This window comes from Lepidochelys olivacea (genome assembly GCF_965140295.1).
Source record: "Lepidochelys olivacea isolate rLepOli2 genome assembly, chromosome: 1".
Taxonomy (NCBI): Eukaryota; Metazoa; Chordata; order Testudines; family Cheloniidae; genus Lepidochelys; species Lepidochelys olivacea.
In genome coordinates this window covers 274458796-274484326 of record NC_140411.1, presented here as the reverse complement: position 1 = coordinate 274484326, position 25531 = coordinate 274458796, and positions in this window count along the sequence as shown.

The following is a 25531-nucleotide window of genomic DNA, read 5'->3' as shown; positions in this document are numbered from 1 at the left end:
ACTTTTCCTTTTTGGTTTCAGAGTAACAGCCGTGTTAGTCTGTATTCGCAAAAAGAAAAGGAGTACTTGTGGCACCTTAGAGACTAACCAATTTATTTGAGCATGAGCTTTCGTGAGCTACAGCTCACTTCATCAGATGTTTATATATATATATATATATGTTTATATATAAAGTCTGCTGCAGTTTCCACGGCATGCATCTGATGAAGTAAGCTGTAGCTCACGAAAGCTCATGCTCAAATAAATTGGTTAGTCTCTAAGGTGCCACAAGTACTCCTTTTCTTTTTCCTTTTTGGGGGTCAAAACTCTATTTGGGATAGAGTCTCATTTAGCGTCTCCAAAGTTTACTAACTTAAGGAAACACTCATTTAGGAAAACATGACATTTGTGTCATTACATGTAAACCTCTGTAAAGTGAGAACCACAGGAGTTTCCTTGAAAGAGGAGAAGATTTAAGGCAGTCCTCATTACCTTCTCAATGAAACTGGCTTTAGCTGAGCTTTGGTATTTATATCACGGTGTTAACAGCTTCACATTTCAGCTATCCCAAAACATTTTTTGTATAGTTCCTAGGAATGTATTAACCTGGTCTTCTTTTTGCTTCATTATTTGTAAGATTGGCTTGCCTTGGCATGGCTGCTACATACAAGAACAAAAATCTGTGACATTTCAAAAAGAGCTGTGCAAAGCAACCACTAAAATTTAAATTGTTTAATTGGATCCAACATCTGTTATCAACTGAAGTACTGAGCGTTGATCCAAATTTGGAGCTATTTTGGCAAATTAAACATTTTCTAAAGATTCATCAAGATAACCACTAACTAAGGAAATTTGATTTGTAAACAGATGGATGAAATCTGTGAGTAACTCTTTATTTGCATATATTTGATTTTATCGCCCTCATTTCTAAATGGAACATCCTTATAAATAAACATGTTAGATCCTGAAAAAAGAGGACATTGTTAAATATTTCTGGATACTTCTACATAGCATTATAAATGATTAAGTATAATTTTTCCATTTGTAACTCTAGACCAGTGGTGGGCAATCTGCGTCCCAAGGGCTGCACGCAGCCTGTCAGGGTAATCTGATGGCGGGCTGCCAGACAGTTTGTTTACATTTGCACGGCCGCCTGCAGCTCCCAGTGGCTGCAGTTCACTGTTCCTGGCAAATGGGAGCTGAGGGAAACGGCAGCCAGCGGTGTACATGTGTAAAGTAAAGGACTGGTCCATAAAACTTGTCAGATGTGCCTTTGTATACAATTCACACTTTGGGCTCTGGTCCTTTAACTAAGTGACACCTTACATTCACTTTAGTCCCATCAGAGAGCTCAGAAGCACATTAGAATTGTGTCAGCTACAGATTTACATGTCGTTGTAAGTCAGCCATTGGTAAATAGGTACTGGATCACAAAGTTCTGTTTCAAAGAGAAATATGTTATAGCAGGATTACTGTGAAAGCTTGGGTCTAGTGTACAGTGCTCAATGTCACTAGATGGTAGAGCCATTGTACTTTGGTTTAGTGAAAATATAACCTCTTGTAGTGATTTGGGGTTATTTTATTTGTGATATTACCGTTTTCTATGATGTTCACCTAAAATGGTTTGGATTTTAATTAATCTCTTTGTCCAATTAACAGTTGGCATGACTTGAAGCATAAGTAAACCAAAATAAACTTTCTGCACAGTTCTGAATGTGAAAGAGGACTCAGGAAGGGGATTGAAAGGTGACACAGAGAACTGAGAAAGCTTTTAAGAAACAGGGGGTTAGACATGAGCTGCATTGTACCCCTGTTTTGACTTTAAGGAATTCAGAGATGATCTTTTTCCAAGACTCAGACTGGAACTCTTGGTATGGAATCTGTTTCCGCCAGGGGAAATTATGACATCTGTACAAGACCTGAGGCACGCCAAGGTAAAATATCTAGATCTGGAGGAACTCAAGAAGGTTTGTGGAAAGCTAACTGCAAAGTTACCTGCACAACTAGTTGTGGAATTCTAATTTACAGCACCTTTCCCCCTAATTGCCAACAGACTGCTGTAAAACCCAGAACAACTAGAGCACAGAGCATTCCAGCACTCCTCCTCCTTTGTCCAGCACAGTCCTGCGCAGCCCCAGCTGGCCAGAATGGGGTAGGAGTCATTGCACCATCTCTGTGCCACACTGTATATAGTTTTAGTTACTTTTAAAAGTTATATTCTTACATCCTAGAAAACAAGGCAGCAGTTTAAAATATTCACATGTAAGAGCCAGAAAGTAAAGACGGGGTTAATAGTGATCCAATTCCTATGCAAGCAACTGGATTTGCAGTTATAGTAACTGGAACATCAAACAAGGAAGGAATTATGCAAGGAATTAGTCACTCGTAACAAACAGCATGCCATGAATACCTACAGGCTCTGTATATCCAGAGATTTGTTGAAGATGTACTGCTGTCAGTAAAACATACTATCCTGATTTCAGGGGTGCTGAGTATCCACAATTTCCCTTGACTTCAGTTGAAGCTCTGGGTGCTGATCACCTCAGAAAATCAAGACAAGTTTTCAGTGCAGTAGATTGTCATATTTCCTCCTATTGTCTGGTAAAGATTCTGTTCCCCTACTAAGGGCCCTTTATACTGCTCTAGGGGCATAAAGGGGTGAAACAACTCCTGAAGAATAGCCCTAGGATAAGCATAGCACAGACAGGGTGTAGGCAATCCTATGTGCTCCACCTGGCAGAGCTGGGAAGGGGCAGTTTTCTCCTACCCACTGGGCCATGCTGTCTCCTCATTACTTTGCAAGCCACACCCAATAGCTTTTAAAATGTATTAATCAGTTACAAGACCAAAGAGGGATTTATACAGGCCTATGCAGTCTTCACTTCTACCTCACTGCTTCAAATCTAGCTCAAGTTGGTAGAGCCGTGTGAATACCTCAAAACATTTTCCTTCAGTTTTCTCAGATTTCATTCAGATTTCTTAATAAATTCAGTTCAGCCAGACTCACTCTGCTTTTGTGTTCATTCCTCACAAGCAGTCAAGCCATACTGTTTATGGCCACAAGTGTTTGGAAAATGTAAATTTGAACATTGCATGTGTAAGTCATTGCAGAAACTGACTATTAAAGGCAAGAATGTGACCTGCCCTTAGAATGCCGGACAGGAAGGCTGAGGGGCTGTAAGATCCTGCCTGACTCCCCTGTGTGAGTCACATACATCTCGGGTCACAGTGAAAGGACTAAAGCAGCTTCCACAGAGCCCATGCACTCCATCCTGCACAGGTGGGTGGGGCCAAGTCTCCTGCCCTCTCCCCACACCACCAGTGCTCCAGCAAGCAGAGCTGAGCCAGCAGAGATGGGGAAGAACTCTGTTACAAATAAAGACCGCTGACTCACCCTGTGAATCAGTTTAGCCCTCTGAAAGATGGGTAAACCCCACAGGGATGCAGAAAGGGTTAATTAATGAATTTGTAAAGACCTTTTATATACTTGGGTGAAAGTTGCTTTGGAGGTATAAAGTCGTATTTTTAAAATTTTCTTACATCTCATGTTCTTCATGTCTATAGCTACTTTCCCCTCAAGTTACTTGCAGCTGGAAATGAAAGACAGGCACCCCTCCATTTCATTATCTATTTTACACCTTTTGAAGGGTCAACTCACCGCTGGCACCTCCTTGTGGCCAGGTGTGGTATAGCAGCTCTCTCTCATCAGGGGGTCTGTCTCTTAGCTGCGGCTGCTCCACTTCTGCAGTGGCCATGCAGCCAGGTTACTTCAAAATCTCAGCCATTCTAGGATAGTTCATGAACAAAAAGCAAGGGGAATTAATGTAAATAAACCAAATTAATAAGCAATAATGGGGAGTAACTCCCTCTCAGGGTGCATCAGGATCTGGCCCTCCCTTCCCAAAGAGAGGGGCCTTCAGGCAGTGGGTGTCTGGGAAGCTCCTGCCTTCTGTCACCGCTTCCCTCAGGAGTTGTGGGTTGAAGGTCTAGTCTCATCCCTGGTCCGCCCAGAAGTAAACTGTTCTGCTCCCCTTTTAAGCTTATCCTCTGGCCTGTACATGCCTTGCAGGTGTGCCAGGGGCCTACCTGGCTGATTCCAGAGCAGCTCCTTAACCCCTTGGTGTCCAGAGTAGATTTGTATACCCCATCATATACCTTTGCTGAGGTCTCTGTAATCCTTCTTTCAATTTGGGCTCAACTTGATCAAAAGAACTGAAAGCTGGATGGAGAATGAAAGTGGATAGGTTTACTACAAGATAGCAAGACACACAATTTGGCTGCCTATAGAAGAGGTGAAAGCTTTCTGGAAGTCGGAGTCAATGTGTGACTTCCATGCGTCCAAGTAGGGAACTCGGCTTTGCTTCTTTCTTCTGTGGCTTCTGAGAGTTCAGCTACAATAACATTATCTCAGAACACAGAACAACACTTTGAGAAGGAAATAATGGGCTGGTTAGGTTATATGCAATATGCAGAAGATGAAACATTATGCAAAAGAAAGATACATGTTTGTGCTTAATCACATAATTCTCTATGGAGATTTTAGTGTTTTGGCAGAGTTTCTTGCAACTACTATTTCTGCTTCTCTGCCTGTGAATTTTGAAAAGTGGGTTCCTGTTTTGGTTAAAAAAAAATTGTTTAGAAATTATTTTGAGTATCGTACACATTTAGGGATGAATACGCTCACCAAAAGCAGTCTTTGAATTCATCTAATCACAGACAATGTCCTAAACTCTTCACAATCCCGTTTCAGGCCAAGATATGCAACAGAAAAGGCCAGAGTGGCACTGATGGACAGATGTCCATTCTCATATTACTGGATCTCTCTGCAGCATTTGATACAATAGATCAGGGGTGCCCAACCACCAGAGCATTTCATAAGGCCCATGACCTGTTTCAACACAATATACCAATGGCCAATTCATTAGCAGTTGTCATCCTGTTTACATCATTCTAGTTTATACAAGTATGTAAATAGACAATACTGTACATAGAAACAATCTAAATACATATGAAACAAGCTGAACTTAAAATATGAATCAATACAGATGACATTAAATCTTATTAAAGTATGTTAGAATCTGTTTGGCCCACACAAGGTTGTGCTTAGGTTATGTGGCACTCCTGTATAATAAGGTTGGGCATCACTGCTATAGATCATAAGCTACTGCTATCCCACATGAGAAAGGGGCCCTATTAAAATGGTTTGAATCCTTCTTCACTAGCTGCATTGAGAAGGTAGTCCTGCCACCAGACTCTTCACTTTCAGAGTTCCACATGGTCTGTTTCTCTCCCTGGTCCTATTCGATTTTTACATACAGCCAGTAGAAGAAATGGGAAAGTTTCATGGAGACAACTGCCAACAATATGCAGATAATACACATCTCTATCTTTCCTTCACAAGCTAGGACATCACAATAGAGACCTAACTAGCCCAGGGCCTGTCAGAGACTACCACATCACAGAGGAAGAGCTGGTTCAAGCAAAGTCCTAGCAAGATGGACATTATGCTGTATGGCAGAGGGAGACAGTCTGGACAGCTTGCAGCCATGGTGCAGTCGAGCATGCGCACCCACAAAGCATCAAAATCTAAAGCTATAATATCAACATCTAATAACCTTCTTGAACCCAAGACAATTGACAGTAGAGTAGTTATAGAAAAAAATTATCTACCTGGAAACTAGAACAGAAGTAATCATGGTAACAGGAATGCCAGCTGCCTTCCTGCAAATGGGAGAGAAGGTTGGATTTCAAACAAAGGGGCAAAAGTGTGTGAAGGAGGATTCAAACCGTTCCAGTGGAACCAGGCTCATCAAGGGTCCATAAAGCCCCCTCTTTTTTTGTTTTGTTTTTTTACTTCTCACTGTCTTCTTCTGTCCTGGGGCTCTAGTCTTGTCCATTTAGTGCTCCAAATGGTATATTCGGGGCGCTGTTTAATGCTTTGTAGATTTCAATGCCATCCACACCAAAACAAGGGATGATATGGCAGAGGTTATTTTAGAGAAGCTGAAAAAAAGATATGGCTGATTGCAGGGGACAAAGCTATGACAATGAAGCTAGCATGACAATGAAGCTAGCTAGATAACATATACAAAGGTGTTCAAATTGAATTAATCAGGTAAATCAGTACATGTCTTTTCTCCCATGTGCTGCCCACTCACTGAATCTTGTTGGAGAAGCTGTTGCATTGGTTGTTCCCCAAGCTGTTCTATTGTTTGCATTTGTTCAAAGATTTTATGACCTGTTTTCTGCTTCTACTAGTTGTTGGGATCTGTTGAAAAAGCATATTAGCATGACATTAAAATGCCAAAGCACAACAATATGGTCAGCTAGAGCAGAGGCAATCCATCCACCATTAAATCAGGTTGAGGGTGTTCTTAACACTAGAGACGAGATCAAGGCTTCACACAATCTTATCCCAGAACTCCATTGAAAGCTTGCAATTAAATATTTGAGAGTTTTTGTTTCTTGTTTTGGCTGAGATGGGGCATACTATCTTATTAAAAATTAACATTGTGAGCAAAAAATTGCAGGGACATTCAAATGACTCATGGTTTAATTGGTGGCCTTTAAGACTCTTTATCAGAATTACGGTCTTCTAGGTTCATTGCAGGTAAACCTGACAGTCTGAAATATTAAGAATATCCATGCAATTGAAAGAGGAACAATTTTGAAGGAGGAAAGTAATGCCAGGAGAATTTGCAAAGGACAAAAGGTCATCAGATCCTGAAAAAGTTTTTGAATTTGAGGTTTTCAACCCCATATTAGACACAATATTAACACAATTGGGTGATGGGATTCATAAGTACAATGGAGTCAAAGAAAGGTCTGCTTTTTTGATGGGTGAGAAACTGAGAAGTCTCAGCTATGAAACCTAAAAAGGTGTGTTCAAATCTTAGCAAGCAGCTTACCTTGTGGATTTAAACTCAGAGTTTTCAGAACAAGACCGAGCTCTTCACCAGGTTTTGTAAGCGAATCTTTAAGGTTGACTTGGAAACAAAGGTAACCAATGATTTCCTTAGCTACATTCACAAAGGGTCTTAGAATGGGAGTTTCTCTAACACAGAAACAGCACTGCATATTCATTGCTGTCTTCCTGTAACTGTGGCTACGTGTGAAAGGATTTTCAGCAAGCTAAAATTAATCAAGACCGATCTAAGAACATCTGTGGATGGGAAAGCTTAATCAATCTGGCAGTTATTTCTATAGAGAACTTGGAAGCAAGGCAGATAGACTGGGATGAGCTAATTAATTAGATTGTTTCAGAAAAGACTAGGAAGGTCCCTTTGTCCTTCTTACTGGTGATTTGAAAATTTTCTGTGGACAGGGGAGGGAGGACTTTGGTCTTAAAACTAAGCCTGGAACATCCTTGCACAGCACCGCAAGTGGCTGGCAACCTGCCACAGTAACAGCTGTTCCATTCTTAGCCAGGGTCATATAACAAAACCACCCCCTCTTGGTCATTTCTAGAGAAGAAACAGAAGACCAAGACAAACTTAGACATCCAAAATGATATTTACATACGTTACTTCATGTGCTAACAGAAGTAACATATGCTCACCCAGCCCGTGAAAAACACTAGGAACAGAGAACAGCCTGTGTGTGGTGAATTCTCTCCTTCAGTCAAACAATCTACTGGAGAAGGAACTGTTTTAAGGGCAAGAAGTAGCCTTGTGATGATTAGGCCATCAAGGGTCAGAGACAGCAGTTGTTGATAGATGTCCAATAAGAACAGTCTAATCCATTCATATATCAGGAGGTTCAGCTTGTCTACTATGATCTCCATCCTTGATGTGTCAATTGGTGTGTTTTATTAATTGGCTGCATTAGCTCCTAGCTCTTAATTATTGGTTGGTAAAATGTTTTAGTTGCCAAAGAGAAGGAGATGTAACCTAATCACAGCAGGGAGTGAATATTGTCTGTCACATGACAAGGGTATTAATATAACTATCTTGTTCTAGGTTAGGTGTGACACTCTGTGCTCCAAAGAGACACTCTGCACCCCATATTCACTATGGTGATATTATTATGGTGTTTTGTACAAAGTATGCCTTGTGAGGTATCATTCTAAAAGTCTTAATCTGTTAAACGTTAATATCCTGTTAAATTGTAGTTGCTATCGTTGTATATAAAGTTATAAAGCTTTGCTATGTATGTGCTACTGTAATATGTTGTGAGGTGGGGAACATCCACAAGCAGCCTTTCGGGTACAGCAATAAAAAGGCCAAACACGTTGATGGCCTATTGAGGAAATACATACAGTCACAAGGATTACCCCAGGAACTGGGTACAACAGAAATGTCTCAGAGGTAGCACTACACAGTGGGAACTGTTTGACCCCGGTCACAGGAACAGATCTTTCCAGCAAGTTGGAAAAAGATATAAAAACGGGGAGTGACATCATGATGGTTGGAAGTAACAGCAGTGTGCAAACTACACTTGCTGGGAAAGTTCACCAAAATGTGAACCAGAATACACTGAGGATTTCACAAAGCCTTCCCTGGAGGAAACTCTTAAAAGCCAGCTCCTTTGCTGATAGCAGCCTTTCCCAACACACTACTTACTTCCTCATACGGCAATAGATAGACTTTCATTCACTGGCACGGAGAACATGAGCATTATTTTCATTTCATATTATGTAAAAACAAACAGGGACAAAATGCTGCTCCATTCTACTCCCTTTTGTACTGCTCCTGCAACATAAATGGGGAATACTCCAGACATAACCTCTTTGCTGAGAGCACATGTGGCATAGGGGACTACTCAGCAGGCATCGAGCTGGCATACATCCTACATCACCCTCCCTGCAGTTCTGGGTGCAGGGGACATGTCAGGGGTAGAAAACTAGAATGTGGCCACAGCACATTGTGCTCTGGCTATGCTCAACTGGTAGATGGTCCTGCAAAGATCACTGCCAGCTGTCATAAAATATAGTCACTTATACCTGCACCAGGGTTAGGGCAGAAAATCAGGGAGATATATCCCCATTGGTATTATTTACAAATAATTCAACTTTGTTTCATTCTTCTAAGGGTATGTCTACACTACGAAATTAGGTCGAATTTATAGAAGTCGGTTTTTTTGAAATCGGTTTTATATATTCGAGTGTGTGTGTCCCCACAGAAAATGCTCTAAGTGCATTAAGTGCATTAACTCGGCGGAGCGCTTCCACAGTACCGAGGCAAGCGTCGACTTCTGGAGCGTTGCACTGTGGGTAGCTATCCCACAGTTCCCGCAGTCTCCGCTGCCCATTGGAATTCTGGGTTGATATCCCAATGCCTGATGGGGCTAAAACATTGTCGCGGGTGGTTCTGGGTACATATCGTCAGGACCCCGTTCCCACCCTCCCTCCCCCCGTGAAAGCAAGGGCAGACAATCATTTCACGCCTTTTTTGTCTGCTGCCAGCCAAAGATGTAAAGGATCGATGGAGTGGGTCAGAACAAGAAATAGACCAGATTTGTTTTGGACTCATTTTCCTCCTCCCCTGTCTAGATCACACTGCAGTCAGTCACAGAGAAGGCGCAGCGAGGTTAATCTAGCCATGTATCAATCAGAGGCCAGGCTAACCTCCTTGTTCCAATAAGAACGATAACTTTGGTGCACCATTTCTTATTGGAACCCTCCGTGCAGTCCTGCCTGAAATACTCCTTGATGTACAGGCACACCCTTTGTTGATTTTAGCTCCCTGAAGCCAACCCTGTAAGCCGTGTCGTCAGTCACCCCTCCCTCCGTCAGAGCAACGGCAGACAATCGTTCCGCGCCTTCTTTCTGTGCGGACGCCATACCAAGGCAAGCATGGAGGCCGCTGAGCTCATTTTGGCAATTAGGAGCACATCAACCACCACACGCATTATCCAGCAGTATATGCAGCACCAGAACATGGCAACGCGATACCGGGCGAGGAGGCGACGTCAGCGCGGTCCCGTGAGTGATCAGGACATGGACACAGATTTCTCTGAAAGCATGGGCCCTGCCAATGCATGCATCATGGTGCTAATGGGGCAGGTTCATGCTGTGGAACGCCAATTCTGGGCTCGAGAAACAAGCACAGACTGGTGGGACCGCATAGTGTTGCAGGTCTGGGATGATTCCCAGTGGCTGCGAAACTTTCGCATGCGTAAGGGCACTTTCATGGAACTTTGTGACTTGCTTTCCCCTGCCCTGAAGCGCATGAATACCAGGATGAGAGCAGCCCTCACAGTTGAGAAGCGAGTGGCGATAGCCCTGTGGAAGCTTGCAACGCCAGACAGCTACCGGTCAGTTGGGAATCAATTTGGAGTGGGCAAATCTACTGTGGGGGCTGCTGTGATGCAAGTAGCTCATGCAATCAAAGATCTGCTGATATCAAGGGTAGTGACCCTGGGAAATGTGCAGGTCATAGTGGATGGCTTTGCTGCAATGGGATTCCCTAACTGTGGTGGGGCTATAGACGGAACCCATATCCCTATCTTGGCACCAGAGCACCAAGCCGGCGAGTACATAAACCGCAAGGGGTACTTTTCGATAGTGCTGCAAGCTCTGGTGGATCACAAGGGACGTTTCACCAACATCAACGTGGGATGGCCGGGAAAGGTGCATGACGCTCGCATCTTCAGGAACTCTGGTCTGTTTCAAAAGCTGCAGGAAGGGACTTTCTTCCCAGACCAGAAAATAACTGTTGGGGATGTTGAAATGCCTATATGTATCCTTGGGGACCCAGCCTACCCCTTAATGCCCTGGCTCATGAAGCCGTACACAGGCAGCCTGGACAGTAGTCAGGAGCTGTTCAACTACAGGCTGAGCAAGTGCAGAATGGTAGTAGAATGTGCATTTGGACGTTTAAAGGCGCGCTGGCGCAGTTTACTGACTCGCTTAGACCTCAGCGAAACCAATATTCCCACTGTTATTATTGCTTGCTGTGTGCTCCACAATATCTGTGAGAGTAAGGGGGAGACGTTTATGGCGGGGTTGGAGATTGAGGCAAATCGCCTGGCTGCTGGTTACGCGCAGCCAGACACCAGGGCGGTTAGAAGAGCTCAGGAGGGCGCGGCACGCATCAGAGAAGCTTTGAAAACCAGTTTCATGACTGGCCAGGCTACAGTATGAAAGTTCTGTTTGTTTCTCCCTGATGAAACCCCCCGCCCCTTGGTTCACTCTACTTCCCTGTAAGCTAACCACCCTCCCCTCCTCCCTTTAATCACCACTTGCAGAGGCAATAAAGTCATTGCTGCTTCACAGTCATGCATTCGTTATTCATTCATCACACAAATAGGGGGATGACTACCAAGGTATCCCAGGAGGGGTGGTGGAGGAGGGAAGGAAAATGCCACACAGCACATTAAGCACAGCACTTTAAAAGTTTACAACTTTAAAATTTATTGAGTGAAAGCCTTCTTTTTTTTGGGCAATCCTCTGTTGTGGAGTTGCTGGTTGGCCGGAGGCCCCCCCACCGCGTTCTTGGGCGTCTGGGTGTGGAGGCTATGGAACTTGGGGAGGAGGGCGGTTGGTTACAGAGGGGCAGCAGTGGCAGTCTGTGCTCCAGCTGCCTTTGCTGCAGCTCAACCATATACTGGAGCATTCTGGTTTGGTCCTGCAGCAGCCTCAGCATTGAATCCTGCCTTCTCTCATCACGCTGCCGCCACATTTGAGCTTCAGCCCTGTCTTCTGCCCGCCACTTACTCTCTTCAGCCCGCCACTTACTCTCTTCAGCCCTCCACCTCTCCTCCCGGTCATTTTGTGCTTTCCTGCACTCTGACATTATTTGCCTCCACGCATTCGTCTGTGCTCTGTCAGTGTGGGAGGACAGCATTAGCTCGGAGAACATTTCATCTCGAGTGCGTTTTTTTTTCTTTCTAAGCTTCACTAGCCTCTGGGAAGGAGAAGATCCTGTGATCATTGAAACACATCCAGCTGGTGGAGAAAAAAAAAGGGACAGCGGTATTTAAAAAGACACATTTTATAAAACAGTCGCTACACTCTTTCAGGGTAAACCTTGCTGTTAACATTACATACATAGCACATGTGCTTTCGTTACAAGGTCGCATTTTGCCTCCTCCCACCGCGTGACTACCCCCTCAACCCTCCCCCCTCCCCGTGGCTAACAGCGGGGAACATTTCTGTTCAGCCACAGGCAAACAGCACAGCAGGAATGTGTCCCTGAAGAAAAGCACCCTATTTCAACCAGGTGACCATGAATTATATCTCACTCTCCTGAGGATAACACAGAGAGAGAAAGAACGGATTTTGGTTGAATGCCAGCAAACATACACTGCAATGCTTTGTTCTACAGTGATTCCCGAGTATGTGTTACTGGCCTGGAGTGATAAAAGTGTCCTACCATGAAGGACGAAATAAGGCTGCCCTCCCCAGAAACCTTTTGCAAAGGCTTTAGGACTACATCTAGGAGAACCGCAAATGCCAGGGCAAAGTAATCCTTTCACATGCTTGCTTTTAAACCATGTATAGCATTTTAAAAGGTACACTCACCAGAGGTCCCTTCTCCGCCTGCTGGGTCCAGGAGGCAGCCTTGGGTGGGTTCGGGGGGTACTGGCTCCAGGTCTAGGGTGAGAAACAGTTCCTGGCTGTCGGGAAAACCGGTTTCTCCGCTTGCTTGCTGTGAGCAATCTACAACCTCCTCCTCCTCCTCATCTTCTTCGTCCCCAAAACCTGCTTCCATATTGCCTCCATCTCCATTGAAGGAGTCAAACAACACGGCTGGGGTAGTGGTGGCTGAACCCCCTAAAATGGCATGCAGCTCATCATAGAAGCGGCATGTTTGGGGCTCTGACCCAGAGCGGCTGTTCGCCTCTCTGGTTTTCTGGTAGGCTTGCCTCAACTCCTTCAGTTTCACGCGGCACTGCTTCGGGTCCCTGTTATGGCCTCTGTCCTTCATGCCCTGGGAGATTTTGACAAAGGTTTTGGCATTTCGAAAACTGGAACGGAGTTCTGATAGCACGGATTCCTCTCCCCAAACAGCGATCAGATCCCGTACCTCCCGTTCGGTCCATGCTGGAGCTCTTTTGCGATTCTGGGACTCCATCATGGTCACCTGTGCTGATGAGCTCTGCATGGTCACCTGCAGCTTGCCACGCTGGCCAAACAGGAAATGAGATTCAAAAGTTCGCGGTTCTTTTCCTGTCTACCTGGCCAGTGCATCTGAGTTGAGAGTGCTGTCCAGAGCGGTCAGAATGGAGCACTCTGGGATAGCTCCCGGAGGCCAATAACATCGAATTGTGTCCACAGTACCCCAAATTCGAGCTGGGAACGTCGATTTAAGCGCTAATCCACTTGTCAGGGGTGGAGTAAGGAAATCGATTTTAAGAGCCCTTTAAGTCGAAATAAAGGGCTTCACTGTGTGGACGGGTGCAGGTTTAAATCGATTTAACGCTGCTAAATTCGACCTAAAGTCCTAGTGTAGACCAGGGCTAACTATTTTTAAAGATGATGAAAGAACACCAAGAGAAGAAACAGACTTTGGATGTGCTACAATGTACAAATAGCATAGTACTTCGAGCTCAACCATCTCCATTATGCTGTTACATGGCAGAAGAAAGGAACAAGGTACCAGGTAGCAAGAAATGTGAATTTTCCGTCTTTAAATGATAGTCTTTGTCCTTTTCCCCACATTACTTCTTAATCTGACATGGTAGTTACTACTTTCTCTGTTAGCACCATCTTCAATCACTGTACACTAGTTATTATATCAAATAAAATTGTCCACAATTTAAGACCAAAACTTTTCTGTTTTCACTCTTGTTAGGAAGTTAGTGCCAGTAATGGTTTATTTACACAGCTTATCTGCCTCAGTGATCTTTTTTCAGTTTTGATTGAAGTGAAAACTTGTATAACTGGGAATTCTACTCCCTCAACTTTGTATCCTTTGCTGAGAGAACTCAGTAGCTATCACAGCCATTCCAAAGCAGATCTCATTACAGATAATGTTAACTGTTCTTAAGTGAAGCCTGGTGATTTTCTTACGTTATTTAGTTGAAACTGCAGAAAACTTTTGCTGCATCTTATGGGTTTTTTAAATCTCCATTCCTTTAATGATAAAAATGGATTCCCCACCCCCACCCCACCCCATCATAGATGCTGGCCTTGACATTGTGTTGCTGCCTGTTGTATGCCAGTGGTAAAACCCCATACACACCAAGCTGATCTAAAGAATCCATTTGCACATCGCAGCAAGGGGATAAATAAGGCACTTTATGTTGTCAACAATATTCCTTGGAATTTGGAGGTCTGTCTTGTCTGTCTACCCTATGGTGCCTTCCGATAACCTAAAAAGAGATCTTGTGACCCAAAAATATGATATTTCATTCTGAGGGCAGCTATAGACAGGAGGATAGATGAGTGCCTCAAATGCCACATTGGGTCATGGACTTTTTGACTGTGGGACAAGTCAGACTCCTGTACGCTGAAAGCTACAGGGTGGATTAAAATCAATGACTTTAAAAAAAATAAAAATCAGGTTTTTTTTATTTAAATTGAATACATTTTTCTTTTTAACAATAAACCTATTTAAAATTAAAATTGAATTTATGACAACCTATGTTAAGGCCTAACCTTAGTATAATCTGTTCAAATTATTTAAATTAAAAATAAAATATTCAAGCAGTACTTGTTTGTTGCTGAAGTTTTATAGAAAGTCAAACCTCTGAACTGGTGGAAGTCACTAGCTAAGCAGCTAGAACCAGAGTATTTGCTGAAGCCCTCAACCAACTTCTGACAGCAGAAGCCTCTTCTGCAGGTATAGAGAGAATATATTCTTCAAGTAGTTCAATTCAGTGACTAGTTCATTCAAAATTGAGAAACCAAATGGGTGCTGAAAAAGCTGGAAAGCTTGTTTTGTCTCTTCCAATCTATGAATAAAAAAAATGAGGTCAAAGGATGAGATCTACTACTTATAAAATCTTTGAGGACATGAGGACAAGAAACAGCTCAATTCACTAACTACAGATAATACTTCCTTGTTCAAAAAAATCAATTAGTTTTAAATGAAAAACATGGTTTGATACACTTACTTTTTTCTTATGTATCAGCACATTTAAGGTACTTTTATTTAACTCATACAAAAGAAATTAGAATGCTGTTTTGTGCATTTTTAATTGAATTCCAATTTCCATCCAAATGCAGCTTGACACAAATCACAAGTAAAAAATTAACCATCTAGGCAAGAAATATGTCATTTGCTATTTCCTAAAAAAAATGTAAAAATTAAGCACCTGAGTAAGTATATGTTAAGATCTATAATTGGTTAGATATACTGTATCAGTACCAAATTACACTATACGGTGAGACTCAGAGGCAGTTTGCCTGGGAACTGTCCGAGAGGAGCTACGGTGAGTGCTGCATTAGGGGGGCTGTGTTGTGAGCTGGTGGGGTGAATATACAAGTGTCTGTCTGCTGTGACCATTTGTTTGACTGGAGCTAGTTGCAGGGACTGTTTGACCATGTGTTTGTTTGAAAAGTGTGAATTCGGAGTGCTTTGTTCCAGGTGGGCCATGAGTGGTTGATTGGAGGAAAGGCTTTGAGCCAGGGCAACTGCTTCAAGCCAGCAGCCTTATAAAAAAGCACCCAGTTGTGAACTGAGTGAGCAGCCGGCAGAGGAGAAACCAACAAAGGGAGTTTGCCTGGAAGTTCGCCTAGTGGGAGTTCCCACCAAGTTTTTTTGCATTTCAGGTTCTGTGAGCAGTACATACAACATCTGAAGAGGCTCTTAGAAGGAAGTCAGGATGGATAGTGAGCAATAAGCTGTTGTGACCTGAACAGGATGTGCCATGTTTGTCTTTCTCCCAGAGGATAGAAAGGACTTCGTCTTTACGAAGTGCAATCTGGTCTCCATATTGGAAGAGACGGTTAAAGGACTAGAGACCCAAGTACCAACCCTGCGTTGCATCAGAGGAAATGAAGACTTTCTGGACAGAAATCAGCATTTGGTACCGCAGGCACAGCATGCTGAAGAATCTGAGAGGGCTGTGCAGAACGGGGAAGCACATTGGCAGCATGTGACCTCCAGAAGAAGAAAGAGGAGAACCCATGTACCCTCAGTGCAGATAAAGGTGAGAAACTGTTTTCAGGCTCTCTGCACAGGTACTATGGTGAAGAATGATTTGGAAGAGTCATCTGAGGGAAGGGATCAGAAGGAGACCCCATCAACCGGAAGGCATGGGATGCACTGTCCTAGGGATGGGGGTTCCACGACCACCACTCCCAAGAGGAAGAGACAGGTAGTGGTGGTTGGGGACTCCCTCCTAAAGGGGACAGAGTCATCCACCTGCTGTCCGGACCAGCAAACTTGAGAACTGTGCTGCTTGCCTGGAGCTAGAATTCAGGATGTAACAGAGTGTTTGCCGGGACTGATCAAACTCTCAGACCGCTACCCCTTCCTGCTTCTCCACATGGGCACCAATGATACTGCCAAGAATAACCTTGAGCGGGTCACTGCAGACTACATGGCTCTGGGAAGAAGGATAAAGGAGTTTGAGGCGCAAGTCGTGTTCTTGTCCATCCTCCCTGTTGAAGAAAAAGGCCTAGATAGGGACCATTGAATTGTGGAGGTAAATGCATGGTTGTGCAGGTGGTTTTGGAGAGAGGGCTATGGATTCTTCGACAATCGGATGTTCTTCCAGAAGAAGGATTGCTAGGAAAAGATGGGATCCACCTAACGAAGAGAGGGAAGAGCATCTTTGCAGGCAGGCTTGCTAATCTAGTGAGGAGGGCTTTAAACTAGGTTTGCCGGGGGGTGGAGATCTAAGCCCTGAAGTAAGTGGGATACCAAGAGGAAACCCAAGGAGAAGGGTGCAACAGGGGAGGCCTCCTGATTCATACTGAGAAAGTAGGGAAATCAGCTAGTTATCTTAGGTGCATGTACACGAACACCAGAAGCCTGGGAAACAAGCAGGAAGAATTGGAAGTTCTGGCACAGTTAAGAAACTCTGATGTGACTGGAACAGAGACTTGGTGGGGTAACTCACATGACTGGACCACTGTCATGGATGGTGTGACGGGGTTGGGACTCACCACCGCTGCGCCTCCTGCTGACTCATCAGGGAATTAGCTCAGTCCAGTGTGGAGCGCCCTCCACTGGTGGTGTCCCATCCATGTCTCACCCTCTCTTGGCACCTGGACCCGTGTTGCTCCCTTCTTGCGGCATCCTCTTCAAGACACTGCCCTCCAACAGTGCCCCTTAGTCCTCGCTCACCCCCTTCCGGGGGGAGGTTATCAGCAGTCTTTCACTTCACCCAGCCACAGTGGCCAACCACAACCCAAAGTCTAACCCCTTGTGCCAGGGGTCTGGTGCAGTCCATTGTCGCCACGTCCAATGGCTGGGTGTATGTGCAAGGGGGAAGGCCGGCCCTCTACTCTGGGTCCCGACCCAGGGACCCTTTGGCGGCAGCCTTCCTACCCTCCTTCTCTCCCCTTATCCACCTCTCTCCCTGGGTCGCTTCCCCTTTGGACCCTTTGCACCGGCCTGGCCCTTCCCTCAAGGCCTGCGGCCTGGCAGATACCAGGCTGGAGTTCTCTTCTGCTCCCCTTGTCTGCCTTGCACTGTCCTGGTGCTAGTCCCCTCGCGCAGGAGACAGACCTTCACCCTCTGCAGGCATAGGAGAGACTGAGGGCTGAGCCTGGCCCTGATTGGCTGCCTCTTACTCAGCCTCTGATTGGCTCCCTAGCAGGCCTTCTCTGATTGGCCGCCCACCCGCACAGCCTCTCTGGCCTGCTGAAGCCCCATCTAGTATAGGAGTGGGGCAGCCACCCCACTACAGATGGGTATAAACTGTTCAGGATGGACAGGCTGGGGAGGAAAGGTGAAGGAGTTGCAGTGTATGTAAGAGAGCAGTATGATTGCTCAGAGCTCCAGCATGAAACTGGAGAAAGCCTGTTGAGAGTCTTTAAGTTTAGAGGCAAGAGCAACAAGGGTGATGTCATGGTGGGCATCTGCTATAGACCACCAGACCAGGAGGATGAGGTAGACGAGGCTTTCTTTGGACAGAACAGAAATGTCCAGATCACAGAAATTTCCAGACCCTGGTTCTCATACGGGACTTCAATCACCCTGACATCTGCTGGGAGAGCAATACAGCAGTGCACACACGATCCAGGAAGTTTTTGGAGAGTGCTGGGGACAACTTCCTGGAGCAAGTGCTGGAGGAACCAACTAGGGGCCGATCTCCTTTTGACCTGCTGCTCACAAACATGGAAGAATTGGTAAGGGAGGTAGAAGTGGGTGGCAACCTGGGCAGCAGTGACCATGAGATGGTCGAGTTCAGGATCCTGAAAAAAGGAAGAAAGGAGAGCAGCAGAATATGGACCCTGGACTTCAGAAAAGCAAACTTTGACTCCCTCAGGGAACTGATGGGCAGGATCCCCTGGGAGGTTAATATGAGGGGGAAAGGAGTCCAGGAGAGCTGGCTGTATTTTAAAGATGACTTATTGAGGGCACAGGAACAAACGATCCTGATGTGCAGAAAGAATAGCAAATATGACAGGTGACCAGCTTGACTTAACAGAGAAATCTTTGGTGATCTTAAACACAAAAAGGAAGCTTACAAGAAGTGGAAACTTGGACAGATGAGTAGGAAAAAGTATAAAAAAACCAAGAAGAAGGTCATGGAAAGTGTGGGACCCTTACTGAATGGGGGAGGCAACCTAGTGACGGATGATGTGGAAAAAACTGAAGTACTCAGTGCTTTTTTTGCCTTGGTCTTCACAGACAAAGTCAGCTGCTTGCAGACTCCTGAACTGGGCAGCACAGTATGGGAATGAGGTGAGCAGCCCTCAGTAGTAAAAGAACAGGTTAAGGACTATTCACAAGTCCATGGGGCCGGATGCAATGCATTCAAGGGTGCAGAGGGAGTTGGCTGATGTGATTGCAGAGCCATTGGCCATTATCTTTGAAAACTCGTGGTGATCTGGGGAGGTCCCGGACCATTGGAAAAAGACAAATATAGTGCCCATCTTTAAAAAAGGGAAGAAGGAGAATCCAGGGAAATACAGAGTGGTCAGTCTCACCTCAATCCCTGGAAAAATCATGGAGCAGGTCCTCAAGGAATCCATATTGAAGCACTTGGAGGAGAGGAAGGTGATCAGGATCAGTCAACATGGATTCACCAAGGGCAAGTCATGCCTGACCAATCTGATTGCCTTCTATGATGGGATAACTGGCTCTGTGAATATGGGGAAAGCGGTGGATGTGATATACCTTGACTTTAGCAAAGATTTTTATACGGTCTTCCACAGTATTCTTGACAGCAAGTTAAAGAAGTATGGATTGGATGAATGGACTATAAGGTGGACAGAAAGCTGGCCAGATCATTGGGCTCAATGGGTAGCAATCAATGGCTTGACGTCTCGTTGGCAGCCAGTATCAAACAGACTGCCCCAGGGGCCAGTTTTGTTCAACATCTTCATTAATGATCTGGATGATGGGATGGATTGCACCCTCAGCAAGTTCGTGCATGACAATAAGCTAAGGGGAGAGGTAGATACACTGGAAGGTAGGGATAGAGTCCAGAGTGACCTAGATAAATTGGAGGACTGGGCCAAAAGAAATTTGATGAAGTTCAACAAGGACAAATGCAGAGTCCTGCACTTAGAACAGAAGAATCCCATGCACTGCTACAGGCTGGGGACCGACTGGCTAAGCAGCAGTTCTTCAGAAAAGGACCTGGGAATTACAGTGGATGAGAAGCTGGATATGATTCAACCGTGTGCCCTTGTTGCCAAGAAGACTAATGGCATATTGGGCTGCAGTAGTAAGAGCGTTGCCAGCAGATCGAGAGAAGTGATTATTCCCCTCTATTCTGCACTGGTGAGGCCACAACTGGAGTATTGCGTCCAGTGTTGGTTCCCCCACTACAGAAAGGATGTGGACTAATTAGGGAGAGTCCAGTGGATGGCAACAAAAATTATTAGGGGGCTGGGGCACATGACTTATGAGGAGTAGCTCAGGGAACTGGGCTTATTTAGTCTGCAGAAGGGAAGAGTGAGGGGGTATTTCATAGCAGCCTTCAACTACCTGAAAGGGAATTCCAAAGAGGATGGAGCTCAGCTGTTCTCAGTGGTGGCAGATGACAGAACAAGCAGCAATGGTCTCAAGTTGCAGTGCGGGATGTTTAGGAAAAACTATTTCATTAGGAAGGTGGTGAAGCACTGGAATGGGTTACCTAGGGAGTTGGTGGAATCTCCATCCTTAGAGGTTTTTAAGACCCGGCTTGACAAAACCCTGGCTGGGATGATTTAGCTGGGGTTGGTCCTGCTTTGAGCAGGGGGTTGGACTAGATGACCTCCTGAAGTCCTAATCTTCTATGATTCAACCTTTCTTTAGGAAAATAACCAAAAAGTACAAATGCAAAACAAAACTGATTATTTAAATCAAGGTTTCTTGCTTGGTGATTTAAATCAATTCATCCTGGAGAACTGATCCCTATAATTGAGGGTGCTGAAGGCAAGCTAGCTATTAGGTATGTTCCCTGCTTTAGCCAGAGAGAGGAATCAGACTGAGTTGATTACAGGGAAAGAAAGAGACTAAGAGGAAAGAAATGAAAGGTAGTCTGGGCAAAGGAAAGGGAAAAGGATGAGCTCAAGCTGAGAGCAGCTCATATTTTTAGCTCTGGAGGTCCCTGGCTCAATCTATGGTGTATCAGCCAAGATGGCAGTCATCACACAACTACCATTGGGGAAGAGGGCACAGCGAACTGCACAACAGTGTGTGGGAGGAGGACTGCAGAGCAAGAAAATAATCTATGACAGGAGATCCCAAAGAACCATCTGACCAAAACTGGTGATAGGATATTACTGAGCACCCACAAATAATGAGCTAGAAATAAGATCAAGGAAACTGAGTTATATTTACTTGTAAAAAGATATCATCCTAATGTACCTCTCTGTAGTCACTAAGCTTATAAAGAAAGGTAGGTGTCCCTACAGTAATCACACAAAGTTTGTCCTTTCCCATTGGGGGGTGACAGGCAGACACAGGGAAGAAGTACTGAGATACTATAGTGAGGGGGGGCTGTATAAATACCTAGAAGAGTTAGGTGAGGATAACAGGCCCACTACAGCATTAGGTCAGAGAGCTCTGGTGGGTGGGTTTATTGACCCAAATAAACAAAACATTCCCATTGAGAATGGAATGAAGTCACATAACCAGAGAGTGGCTCAGACCATTCATATCCTGATGAGGCTGAAGCCACCTAAAGTGGAGAGAAGACTCTGCTAGATAAAGGTAGCACAGACCTTTCCGAGCTGAGGGACCAAAGACCACCGCCAACACAGTCCTCAGGAGGAGGCTCATACCAGATCAGATCCTCCCATGGGAGAAGCACTGAAGCAGAATAAAATAGACTACAGTCAGAGTAGATTTTGCTCAGCTTGTCTGGAGAACTATGAATTACTTGGAAATGGGATTGGCCCTGGAAGATATAAGGACTTTGAAAAATTCTTGTGGTAAACAGGCAGCAGCTCACTCTGACGGTGCAAAAGGGGAGCTGCTCTTTTGCCAAGCCATTCTCCTGTCATGAAGAAACAATGAGCTTGACACTTCTACGACGGACAAAATGTTCCTGTAATAGTCAAATATTACACAGAAAAAACCTGCCCAGCATGCTGGTCCAGTTTCAACTGCCCGCTCTGGCCCCACCTGTCTATGACACATGGTGAATCCTGACCTTTTGCCTTTGCACCCCACTTTTTATTTTAAAGTGATTGACTTTGAGAGAGAGAGAGAGAGAGAGAGAGAGAGAGTGTACAGACCTAAGTCAAGTTTGTTTCAGCTCTTGGCATCTCACCAAAGGAAATGTTATTCAGATCCTCCAAATGCCCTTGCACCTACTTCAGTAGGCGCTCTCAAAACAGCTACTTGATAAATCCTGCACATTCAGGTGGTGCCTTGTGATTGAGGACTCTACAGAAATGCATATGGAGAGCAACACTGGGGGATTTCTATGTTTTGTCAGAAAGCGGAAGATAGCCTGTGATGGGTGCCAGTTTCCCATACCCTCCTTTTCTATCACCATGAGATGGCCTTCCTGCTTCCCCCTCTGGCTCCTGCTTGTACACTCTCCCCATTCCCAGCCATGTAGCCTCAACATCTTCCTCTTGCATTAATAGTGCTGCTCCCAGTCCCAGGACATCGGCCTACCAAATGGGAGTTAGTTTCAGTGAATCTTCCCACTTGGTACTACATGGGAGAGGCAGTACGGTCTAGGGTATGGTGCACTGGACTGGAGACCTGAGTTCTAGTCCAAGCTCTGCTACTGACCTGCTGCATTATACACTTCCTCTTTTGTGCCTCTGTTTCCTCTGCCACTTTGTTTCTCTTATCTATTTACATTGTAAACTCTTTGATGGAAGGGATTGTCTCGTACTATAGTATTCACACAGCATCTACTAATAAAAAACCCTGGTCTCAGTTGGGGCCTTTAAGCACTATCATAAACATAATAAGTCAAAATAACAGCATGCAATAGCACCATCTACACGTTCCTAGGAAGGATTCTGGATAGCAAAGAATTTCAGTTTTCATCCATACATAATTCCTGAAAGGTTCAGTTTCTCGAACTGAATTGTTATGGTTTACTACAACACCAGAATCCCTTGATAGAAGTTTCTATATGTAAGTTACTGCAATGCCTTGATTATTCTGTTAAATATATTTTGAAAGAAAAAAAAAGATGACAGTTTTGTTAGAGTCAAGTCATCTGCCTGGTTTAGGCCAGCATCCTTAATAGTGCCTTGGGCATGATTGCACCTCAAAATATTACACTTGCCAATTTTTAAATGTAAAAATTCAGGGAGTATTAATAGCTACTGGCATTTCCGGCAGCACACTTGATTTCTGGAAGGGGATCCCCTGCCACATTCCAGGATTGACGTCTGCTGGGGACAGCTGGCGTTGCATGTGCCAACTGAGTTCCTGCAGAGAAGGGCCCTCGTCCAACATCCCATCTATCAACCAGAAGGCACAGAGAGTTAACACTGGGGCAGAGAATAGAAGCTAGAAAATCCTGTAACCGGCTTCATGGTCTACTGACAAAAAAGAAAGAGGAGACCAAAAAAAAAAAAAAGACACCTTGGGTTTGTAACACTTATCCCTCTAAACACACCTGAATAATTTAATATTCTATGATGCTACAGTTTAAAATTATCTATTTAGATTCTATGGATTACCAAATTAGAAGAAAAATTGACATATATATATATTTGTCTTCTGCTCTTCTTTTTGCTCGTCTATTTTTAATGCCTTGAACCTAGAGTTATTGTCATTCTCCCTTTCCATATCTTGCAAGCCCACTGCACCTTATTTTACACATAAACTATCTATTTATGGTTACAGACATCTAACATGTCATTACGAGAATTAATCTACCACTACCGAGGCTATGTCTATACTACCACGGTAAGTCAACCTACACTACGTGAATAACATAGGTGGAGTCGATGTATTTTAGGTCGACTTACCGCAGGGTCTTCACCATGGGGGGTTGATGGGATGAACTCTCCCATCGACTTACCTTACTCTTCTCGTCAGGGGTAGAGTACAGGGTCAACTGGAGAGCAATTTGCTGTCAATTTGGCAGGTCTTTGCTAGACCCGCTAAATCGACCACCGGTGGATCGATCTCAGAGCATCGATCCCGACTGTAGTGTATACATAGCCTCTGAATGCCATAGGAAAAGTTCTGAATTGTTAATTGATCATTAAAAAGCTGTAGAATTCTGAGCACAAAGAGATCTCTCATTTGATGTCAGTGATATACCCATCATTCCTTGTACAAGTTCACATTAAACGTTTTTCTCCCTACACACACAGACACAGATTCTTTTATCTCTAAGTCTCCAATTCAAAGTTATTACAATGTCATGAGTATTAGGTGGCCTACCTGAAACCAATTTATAGGTTCCAAGGGCAGAAAGAACCACTGTGGTCATCTCATCTGATTTTCTGTATAACACAGGCCATAGAACTCCCATAAAATAATTCCTTTTAAACTAGAGCACATCTTTTTTTAAAAAAATCCAACCTTGATTTAAAAATTGCCAGTGATGGAGAATCCACCACAATCCTGGCTAAATTGTTCTGCCAGATGTAAAGCACTGACCACACCAATTACTAAGCTTAACTAGTTTAAAGCTTTAATATGAAAATTTTAGGACATTATATTACCATATACTTACTATACTCAAGCATAAAGCATAAGTAAAGCAGATAGAGCAGAATAGCATAATGATCAATTACTCAGCCTTGGGGGCATAGGCACGCTGTTTCTGTCATCATCAGACCCATGTTGGTCCAATGTGGTGGTTGTCCTGCATTGCTCCATCGTCTTTTGTTAAATGACCATCCTTTATACCTTGTCTTATAACATCATGAGGCACAGATTATTAAAACTACCTCACCTATAAACATTCTATTGTAAATATATTTCCATACACACAAACCCCAAATTCTTTTAACTAATATACTTTTACTTATCCTGCTGAAACTCCAATTGGTACCTCCTTTTCTGTCTTTTATTTAGCCATTACTATCCTTCTCCTTATTCAATCCAGCTGTCTTTTCATTGCTTTCATATATTTTATTATTTCCTACATCAGTTGGGTTATTCTTACTTATCTGCTTCTTGGAATTAGAGTTGGCTAGTTCTCTTCAGTCAATATCCATCCTCCCAAGTCTTGTTTACTAGGGAAATCTGCACCTGGTTAGTGAATCACACATTTGTCTGGTTTGCTTTGCTCTGTTATCTACACAGACCACAGATAAGACACACACCAACCTTCTGATTTTTCACAACCTTTGAAATTGTTTTAGGAGAGTTTTAAAAGCTGTGTCAACAAGACCCATGCAGAAAGCAGAATTCCCTTTTACATTTTCTTATAACGCTATTAAATATATAACTACGTCTCTAACATTATTTAATATACATTTATCTAACATGATTCTTTATACTTTTTTTTTTACAGTTCCAATGGTTAGTTACCCTCACTGTTAAAAATTTATGCTTTATTTCCAGTCTGACTTCGTCTAGCTTCAACTTCCAGCCATTGGATCTTGTTATACCTTTGTCTGCTCGCATGAAGAGCCCAGCATCAAATATCTGTTCCCCACCAAGATATTTAAAGGCTGTGATCAAGTCACCCCTTAACCTTCTTTTTGATAAGCTAAATAAATTGAGCTCTGAGTTTTTCACTATAAGGCATGATTTCTAATCATGTAATCATTCTCATGGTTCTTCTCTTAACACTCTCCAATTTATCAAGAGCCTTCTTCAATCGAGGACACCAGAACTGGACACAGTATTTCAGCAGCAGGTACATCAGTGCCAAACACAGAGATAAAATACCTCTTTAATCCTACTCAAGATTCCCCTGTTTATGCACCAAAGGATTGCATTACCCCTTTTGGCCACAGCATCACTCTGGGAGCTCATGTTCAGCTGATTGTCCATCATGACCCTGAAATCTTTTTCAGAGTCACAGCTTCCCAAGATAAAGAGTCCCCCCTCCTGTAAGTATGGCCTACATTCTTTGTTCCCAGATGTACACATTTACATTTAGATATATTAAAATGCAT